This window comes from Lagenorhynchus albirostris, chromosome 1 (assembly GCF_949774975.1).
Source record: "Lagenorhynchus albirostris chromosome 1, mLagAlb1.1, whole genome shotgun sequence".
Taxonomy (NCBI): Eukaryota; Metazoa; Chordata; class Mammalia; order Artiodactyla; family Delphinidae; genus Lagenorhynchus; species Lagenorhynchus albirostris.
The window spans coordinates 63,710,578-63,720,925 of NC_083095.1; positions in this window are offsets into that span (position 1 = coordinate 63,710,578).

Here is a 10,348-nt window from a genome sequence, read left to right on the forward strand (position 1 = left end):
ATGCCCAAGATAAGCTCCTAGGAATACATTCAACATGGATTAATGAAAATGTAATTCTGTAGACTAAGAAGAAAATAAATGTATGAAAAACCTCACCTAAATCTAATGGAAGGAAAATATCACAAGCTAAGGAATCAATTCTTAACTAGGCTCTGTTAAGACACTTCCATACTGACCTAAATCAAGACAGACTCCCAGACCAGGAAGGTAATATATATTTAAATCCTGAGCCCTCAACAAACATTTTCAGGAAAAAAAAAAAAACCTAAAATTTATTAACACATATTTTAGGCACGGTGTGTTACCTGTGCACAGTGTGTTATTGATCCTGTCAACAACCCAGTGAAGTAAGAGCTATTAACAGGTGAGTAACAGATGAGTAAACTGAGTTTTAGTGAAGGTAAGAAACTTTCCAAAGTTGTTCATCTAGTAGATGGCAGAGACAAGATTCAACCCAATTTTCTGTCTGAACTCCAAAGCCTATGCTCTTTTGTTATGCTGCCTCTATATTTTACATTTCATGGCCTAATATTAATGACAAAATTTACAGAGTCTAATGGAGAGAAGCGTCTTCATTTTGCCTTTGGATTCCTCATCAACATGCTTGAGTAACAGTCAAACATATGAGCTACAGCCTTGATGTATAAATCTGTTGGGCCTTCAACCCAAGTGGAAAAATGACAACTAGGTCATAGTTCAAAATTTGTGGCTTTTGAATAAAAGAGAAGCATAATATGGCTTTAATATTTTTATTGGTGTTGCTTGATACTATGAATATAACATCCTAGATGGTAATTATTAATGTGATTCTATTTTCACATTGAAAGTTACCTACATAGAAAGTAGGTTCAGTCTCTTCCTTTTTTTCCCCCATTTACTAAATTGTACATACATAATAAAAACATACTTGAGCTTTTCAAAATCAACTGGAAACATGGAAAATATGCCAGGATTTTGGCTTACAGGCAGAAAGGGCAACTAGTAGAGAGAGACTATACACGATTTCCTTAAAACAATGACTCAGTTTTTGGACTCCAGCTTTGTTTATTTTTCCTTGCCAAACAGACATCATTATTTAGGTCAAACTGTAAGGTGCAAATAACAAGAGCCATTCTTTCTGTTGGAAGATGAAGGATAGACTTTTAGAGTTAGAGGACACCTTAGGATAAACTAGTCTAACTCCATTTTCTTAGAGAAAGAAAAATTATATTTGGAGCTTCTATGCAAAGTGGGAAAGCAACTTCCTTAAAACATATCTGTGTTCTGGCAACATGAGACCCACAGTTTATGGGATAAAATGAAACTTGAAAAGTACTTTAGGTTGTTGTTGAGACATTGGAAACTTTCTATATTGCTGGTAGGAATAAAAAATGGTGTAGCTGCTTTGCAAAAGTTTTGCTAGTTCCTTAAAATGTTAAACATAGAGTTACCATATGACCTGTAATTCCCCTCCTAGATACGTATCCAAGAGAAAGGGAAATATACAGCCAACATAAAAACTTGTACTATGAACAAATATTCACAGAACATTATTTATGATAGCCAAAAAGTAGGGTCGGGGCAACAGATACCCACCAACTGATGAATAGAACTAACTTATTCAGAATAAAAAGAAATGAAATATTCATCCATGCTACAACATGGATGAATCTTTAAAACATATGCTATGTGAAAGAAGCCAGTCACAAAAGATCACATGTTATATGATTCTATTTTTTTTAAACCACAGCATTTCCTTTTTTTTAATATTTATTTTATTTATTTTATTCATTTGGTTGCACCGGGTCTTTGTTGCAGCAGGTGTGCTCCTGAGTTGCAGCATGCGAACTCTTAGTTGCAGCATGCGAACTCTTGGTTGCAGCATGCGTGTGGGATCTAATTTCCTGACCAGGGATCGAACCCGGGCCCCCGGCATTGGGAGCGCGGAGTCTTAACCACTGCACCACCAGGGAAGTCCCTGTATGATTCCCTTTATGTGAAGTGTCCAGAACAGGCAAATCTATAAGGACAGAAAGTACATTAGTGGTTGTTTATGACTGAGAGTGGGGCAGAGGGAGGATGGGAAATGACTACTAACACGTACGAGGTTTCTTTTAGGGGTAATAAAAATAGTCTAGAATTAGATCGTGGTGACAGTTGCACAACTCTGTGAATATACTAAGAACTGTTTAATTATACACTTTAACTGGTTGAAACCATATATTGTATGGTATGTGAATTATGTCTCAATAAAACTGTTTTTTTAAAAAACAAGGAAATGAGGTAGAAAAAAAAGTACCTTAGGTTGTAAATAATCTGTGGCTTTATCCTGTAACAGTTGGGTAATTATTTAGCACAGCAGTGTTGATATTATTAAATTATAAAGTGAGAGAACTACCTGTACTTAGTTTAACAAGTACATGCTTGATTTTCAGAAGGCAAATAATTGTATTAAAAATTGTCTTAATCTCAGTAGGCTCATTAGGGGGAATGAGATAATTTTAGTACTATCACCTACTGTTTCATATACATGTGGACAGAAAGGTATAAGTCTGAAAACACTGTAAACCAGTGGTCTTCTATTCCTCCTCTCATGTAAGTCCACTGAGGTCCCTGGGTGGATATCCAGAATTTCCATAGCTTTCATACATTTTTGTTTGTTTGTTTGTTTTTTGCGGTACGCGGGCCTCTCACTGCTGTGGCCTCCCCCGTTGAGGAGCACAGGCTCCGGACGCGCAGGCCCAGCGACCATGGCTCACAGGCCCAGCCGCTCCGCGGCACGTGGGATCCTCCCAGACCGGGGCACGAACCCGCGTTCCCTGCATCGACAGGTGGGCTCCCAACCACTGCGCCACCAGGGAAACCCCATACATTTTTTAGCACTAAAGATAACTCTTACATTTATAATTGTAGACCTGAAACAAGGTTTTATGAACATGTCTGACTGACCAGGTTCTAAAAGAGAGCAAATCTTCCAAAAACCAATGAACAGCAGGCCTAAAAGCAGTGGAATATGCTATCCTTTTTTCTCTGTATTTTATAAGAGTTTGCTAGGAAACTGATCATAGCTACTGGGACTGGTAGATGCATACATACTCAAAACCGAAGGATCAGAGTGACTTGTGTGAGAAGGAGGTGGCACTGATAAAATATGTCTTTGCAGGTAAAACAATTTGTAGAAACCAATTTGTAGGGCTCTATTAAGATACACATTTAGAATTTCTAACTAGTTCTTCTATGTACTACATCTGATGTTAATATTGGTATCAAACCATACAGTTTTATTGAGGTACAATCAACATACAATAAGTTGCAATAAGTTTAGTAACTATACCATGACATAAGCATACACCTTTGAAACCGTTACCACAATCAGGATGATAGACATTTCCATCTCCTCTAGAGATTTCTTTCTCTGTCATCCACCCCTCTCTTGACCCCTGCCCCAGGCAAACACTGATCTGATTTCTGTCATGATAGATCAGTTTGCTTTATATCAATGGAATCATACTGCATACACTTTCCTGGTCAAACTTTTCTCATTCAGCATAAGGATTTTAATATCCATCCATGTGTGTGTCAATAGTTTGTTCCTTTTTATTGATGAATAGTGTTCCATGGTATGGATATACTACCATTTTCTACCCATTCACCATTTCATGGACTTCAGGTTGTTTCCAGTTTGTGCAATTACAAATAAAGCTGCTATAAACATTTGTGTATAAGTTTTTGTGCGATTATGTGCTTTCATTTCTCTTGGGTAAAAACCTAGGACTGGAATGTCTGGGTCATACGAGAGATATAAGTTTAAATTTTTAAGTAACTGACAAAATGCTTTCCAAAGTAAATATATCATTTTGTATTGCAAACAGCAGTGTATGAAAGCTCCAGTTCTTCTACCAACACTTCCTATAGCCAGTTTTCATTTTAAGCATTCCAATGGGTATATAGAAGTATCTCATTTTGCTTTTAATTTTCATTTCCCTAATGATTAATGATGTTGAGCATCTTTACACTTGCTTATTTGCCATCTGTATATTTTGGGGGAAGAAATGTCTGTTCAAAAATTTTGCCCATTTTAAAACTGGGTTGTCTTATTATTGAGTTGTAAGAGTTTTTAAATATATTCTGAATACAAATTCTTTATAGGATATGTTTTGCAAATAATTCTCCCAGTCTATGGCTTGAATTTTCAATTTCTCAGTGGTGTCTTTTAAAGAGCAAAAGTTTTTAATGATGTCTACTTTATCAATTTTTTCTTTATAGCTTGTGTTTTCTATGATCCTTCCTATATAAGAAATCTTTGTCTAACCCAGTCACTAAGATTTTCTCCTATGTTTTTTCGTAGAAGTTTTACACTTTTAGCTCATACATATATATGTGGTATAAGGTAGAGAACTAGTTTGGGTTTTTTTGCTGCATATGGATATTCAATTATTCAACACCATTTTTGAGAAGATTATTCCTTCTTCCACTGGATTGCTTTGAAAACTCTGTCAAAAGTCATTTAGCCATATAATGTGTGTCTATTTCTGGACTCTATTCTGTTCTATTAGTCTATTCTTCCATTTTTATGCCAATACCACACTATCTTGATTACTATAGCTTTATAATAAGTCTTGATATAAGGCATTGTAAAACTTCCAACTTTGTTTTTCTTTCAAAATTGTTTTGGCTATTTTAGGTCCTTTACATTTCCATACAAATTTCAGAATCCACTTGTAAATTTCCACAGAAAAGCATGCTGGGATTTTCATTGTGATTGCATTGACTCTAGAGATCAATTCGGAGAGGATAAACACCTTAATACTGAATCTTCTCACCCATGAAGAAGGTATATCTTTCCATTTACTTAGGTCTCCTTTAATTTCCCTCAGCAATATTTTATAGTTTTCAGAGTACAGATATTGTAATTCTTTTGTTAAATTTATTCCTGAGCATTTCATATTTTTAATATTTTCAATTAATGGTATTTAAAATTTTTTCAATTTCTAATTGTTGCTAGTATATAGAAATACAGTTGATTTTTGTATATTGACCTGTATTCTGCAATCTTGCTAAATTCATTTATTAGTTCTAGTAGGTTTCTTGTTGATTTCTTTAGAAAAACAATTTTATTTCTTTTCTTCCTATCTATACACATTTATTTCTTTTATTTGCCTTATTGCAGTAGCTATGATTTTCAGTAAAATGTTGAACCTAAGTAGTAAGAACAAATCTCTTTGTCTTGTTTCCAGTCTTGAGGGAAAAGCATTGTCTTTCACCTTGAAGTATGATATTAGCTATAGGTTTTCTGTGCATGTCTTTTATTAGTTAAATAAAGTTCCTCTCTATTCCTAGTTTGATGAGAATTTTAGCATGTGTGGATATTGAATTTTGTCAAATTATTTTTCTGCATTTATTGAGACAATTACATGATTCTTCTTTTTAAGTCTGTAAAAATTGTGAACTTCAATTGTTTGATTTTCAAATGTTAAACTAATTTCATATCCCTGGGATAAACCTTATTCGGTCATGATGTTTTACCATTTTTATAAATTATTGGGTTTGATTTGCTAACTTTTTTTTTTTTTTTTTTTTTGCAGTATGCGGGCCTCTCACTGTTGTGGCCTCTCCCGTTGCAGAACACAGGCTCCGGACGCGCAGGCTCAGCGGCCATGGCTCACGGGCCTAGCTGCTCCGCGGCACGTGGGATCTTCCCAGACCGGGGCACGAACCCGTGTCCCCTGCATTGGCAGGCGGACTCTCAACCACTGCGCCACCAGGGAAGCCCCTGCTAGCATTTTTGAATCCATGTTCACAAGGGATATTGGTGTGTAGATTGTAGTTGTTGTTTCCTTGAAATGTCTTTGTCTGATCTGGTTGTTAGGCTAATGCCTGCCTCTGACAATTTCTACCTTCAAATTGTGTGTTTAGACCATTTACATTTACTATAACTATGGACAGGATTGAATTTAAATTGACCACTTTTCTTGTTGTTTTCTATTTGTCTCATCTGTTCTTTGCTTTTTCCCTTGTCCTACCTTCTTTTGGATTAATTAGAATACTTTCAATGATTTTATTTTATCTTTATCTGTTTATTAGCAATAGATCTTTGGGTTTTTTAGTGATTGCTCTAGGGTTCACAGTGTACATCTTTAACTCATCACAGGTTACCTTACATAATATCATAGTGATTCCTGGGACTTCCCTGGCGGTCCAGGGTTAAGATTCTGCGTCCTCAATGCAGGGGGCATGGGTTCGATCCCTGGTTGGGGAACTAAGATCCGGCATTCCACACGGCGTGGCCAAAATCAAAAATGTATACCAATTCCTGTATAGTATAAAGATTGTATAACCATATACTTCCTTTTGTCCCCGTCCAGACTTTGTGCTATATATTAACCATATATATTCCCTTTGTCATATATAACCATATACTTCCCTCTGTCCCCACCCAGCCTTTGTGCTATTGCTGTCATACATATTTAGTTCCATATAGATCACACGATATGTTGTTGTTGTTGTTGCTTTAATCAGACCATTATTTCAAAAATATTTTAAAAGAAAAAGACTTTCATATTTACCCACACATTTACCATTTCTAGAGCTCTTCAATTCTTTGTGTAGATCCACATTTCCACAAGGTTATAATTTTCCTTGTGCCTAAAGAACTACCTTTTCCATTTCTTCAACTGGTCTGCTGACAATGAATTCACTAAGCTTTTACATATCTGAAAATGTCTTTGACTTCATTTTTGAAAGATTTTTGTTGGATTCAGAATTCTACATTGACAGCTCTGTCTTTCAGTACTTTAAAGATGTTGCTTTATGTACTCTGGCTTGCACTGCTTCTGTCATTCTTACCTTTGTTTCTCTGTAATTGTATCTTGTTTCTCTGGCTGCTTTTAATATTCTCTTTGCGTTACTGGTCCTCAGCAATTTCATTTTGATGAGCATTGGTGTGTTACATTTTATGTTTCTTTGACTTGGGATTTGTTGAGCTTCTTGGATCTGTGAGCTTATACTTTTCACCAAATTTGGGGAAATTTTGGTCATTATTTTGTCAAATATTTATTTCCTCCCTCCATCTTCCTCCTCCCCTTTAAAGACTCTAACTACATATATGCTGGGCTGCATGACATCCCTCAGTTCAATGATGCTTTACTCTTTTTTTCCCCCAGTCTTTTATCTTTCTGCACTTGATTTTGAATAATTTCTATTGCTATGTCTTCATAGCAATAGTTCACTAAACCTTGGACTTGCCTGGTGGTCCAGTGGGTAAGAACCTGTGCTCCCAATGCAGGGGGCCCGGGTTTGATCTCTGGTCAGGGAACTAGATTCCACATGCATGCCGCAACTGAGAGCCTGCGTGCTGCAAATAAAGAACCTGCATACCGCAACTAAAGAGCCTGCATACCGCGACTAAAGAGCCTGCATACCACAACTAAAGATCCCGCATGCCGCAACTAAACATGACGTAACAAAGATCCCACATGTCACAATTAAGACCCAGCACAGCCTAACAAATAAATAAATATTTAAAAATATATATAGTTTACCAGTCTGCTCTTAGTCCCATCCAGAGCGTTGTTCATTTTAGACATTGTTGTTGTTTATCTCTAGAAGTTTGATTTAGGTCTCTTTAATATTTTACATACCTCTTCTTATCATGCTTGTACTTCCCTCTACCTTTTTGAAGATATGGAGCTATACTCAAAATAGATGTTTTAATATCCCTAACTAATTTAACTAATTCTATCATCTATGTCATTTCTGGGACTGTTTCTATTGACTGATTTTTTTCCTCATTACAGATTGTATTTTCCAGCTCTTTTTGAATACTTCCTAATTTTTGACTAGATGCCATTGTGCTGGAGTTTTTGTGGAATACGAAGGAATGCAAAGGAATGTAAAGGAGTTTTACATATTTGGGGGTTTTGTTCTGGGATGCAGCTACATTACTTGAAAACAATTTGATCCTTTCGAAGCTTACTTTTAAGCTTTGCTGGGCAGGTCCAGAACAGCCTTTAATATAGGGTTTATTTGGCCCAACTACTGAGGCAATAACCTTCTGAAGACTCTATTCGATGCACTACATGTTAGGAGGTCTTTCCACTCTCTCTGATTGGAACACAAATTACTCCTGGCCTGTGTGACTCCAAGTTGTGTCCCGTTTATTCTTTTCCAGTGATTCTTTCTCCAGCCATGGTAGTTTTCTCACATGCATGTACTGACCAATACTCAGCTGAAGATCCCAGCTCTTCTTCTGTGCAGCTCTTTCCTCTGGTTTTCACCATCAAAATCTGATGCCTTCACCTCCCAGATCTTCAAATTCTGTTTCCTCAACTCAAAGGGGTAGGTGATCTCTGTTTAGGTTCCTTCTCCTTATGCTGCAGGCTGCAAGATCTCCTGCAGCTAGGGGCAATCATAGGACTCAGCTTGTTTATTTCCTTCCTGAGAAATCACTATCCTGCACTGCCTGCTATCTGCTACCTGAAAACTATTGCTTCACACATTTTGTTCAGTTTTAAAATTTTTTTAGGTGGGAGACTAGTTCTGGTCCCTGTTATGCCATCCATACTGATAACAGAAGTGATACCATAAACTTTTTATTTCCTAATATTTTCTTAATTGAATAAACAATCCACATTAAAAAAATTTCTGAATCATTTCACAAGATGGAGGAAGCTAAAAAAGTGGGAAGCAGAAAAAAAAGCCTAAAATGAACAACTGAGAAATGAGGAAAACAATCATGATACTTTGCCAAAGTATCTAATAGTTAAGCAACTTAGGTAGCTCCTCAAAGGCTTTTAGAAAACACATCAAAAACTCTTTTAGTCATTTATTATATCTTGATTTTACAGCTTCAAGTATTAAACACATTCTAGGTCTAGCAGCGTTTTAAAAACCCACCGTACAACTGCAATTTTGCTCATAAGTAAAATTTGACAAATTAGCTTAATTATGGAAGGCATTGAGCATAAAACTTAATTTTCAAGTAGTCACTTGTTACTATAATGAAGCCAAAACCAAGTAGAATCATTTTCCAGCACAAGTCACAGAATGACAGAGCAGAGACAGCAACTCAGAAGAAATTATTTTAAAAGAAAAGTTTCAAAATGAAATAATAAATACATTTTTCCCTGTGAGATTTTAAAAAATCACTTCAGATGAGTTAGCTCACATTTTCCAAACAGAAAGATAATCACCTCTAGGTTGACAAAAAGCATGGAAAGCTTCAAACACAGTTTTCATATGGGGTGGTGCAACCGAAGAGGGACTATCATACAGTGACCTCTCCAGTAGGCATTCCTGGATCGTAATCACCTAAAAGCTGTATGGTCAGCATTCCTGACAAATGGATGAAACGAGCCCACAAGGCTACTGATAAAAGTAGAAATGCTACTATATAAGGGTGTCAATGGGCCAAGGATGTGGTTATTATCCTCCACTAACTGCCCAGGAATAAAACATCTTCTGCTCCTTTTTGAGGTTCCTAATGATCCCCACCTCTTGGATTTCACACCTTTGTGTAATTTCTTCCCGTTGTGGGTGGACTGGACCTAGTGTCTTGTTTCTAATGAATAGAATATGACAAAAGTGATGTCCTATCTGAGATTACATTACAATACCCTATGACTTCCATCTTCCTCTCTTTCTTGATCTCTTACTTACTCATTCTGATGAAGGAGACTGCCATGCTGTGAACTGCCCAATGGATAGGTCTAGGTGGCAAAGAACAGAGGGCAGCCTCCAGTCAACATCCAGTGAGGAACTGAGGCCATCAGTGCAACACCCTGAGAGGAACTAACTCCTCCCAACATCCTCCTGAGTGAAATAGAAGTGGATCCAGGTCTAGTCAAGCATTAAGAAGACTGTAACAACAGCCAACACCTTGACTGCAGCCTTGCCAGAGATCCAGAGTCAGAAGACCCAACTAAGCCATACCCAGCTTCCTAACCCATAAACTCTGTGAGGTATACTTAAAACAGCTATTATAAATATACTCCATACCTTCAAATAGGTAGAGGAAAGTACAAGCATGATAAGAAGAGGTATGTAAAATATAAAGAAGACCCAAATCAAACTTCTAGAGGTAAACAACAGCGACAACGTCTAAAATGAACAACACTCTGGATGCGTTTAACAGCAGACCAGACACTGCTGAAGAAAAGCTCAGTAAACTTGAAGATACAGCAATTGAAATTATTCAAAATGAAATGAATCTGTGAGACAAATGTTTATTGCTTCAAGCCACTAAGTGGTAATTTGTTGTGCAGCAATAGATAAAACTAATACAGATTCCATTTGATAAATGTTAACTTACCCTTAGCTCAAATCTCACTCAAAGAAGAAATTAATATTCATCTGAGATTTATTCCTTACC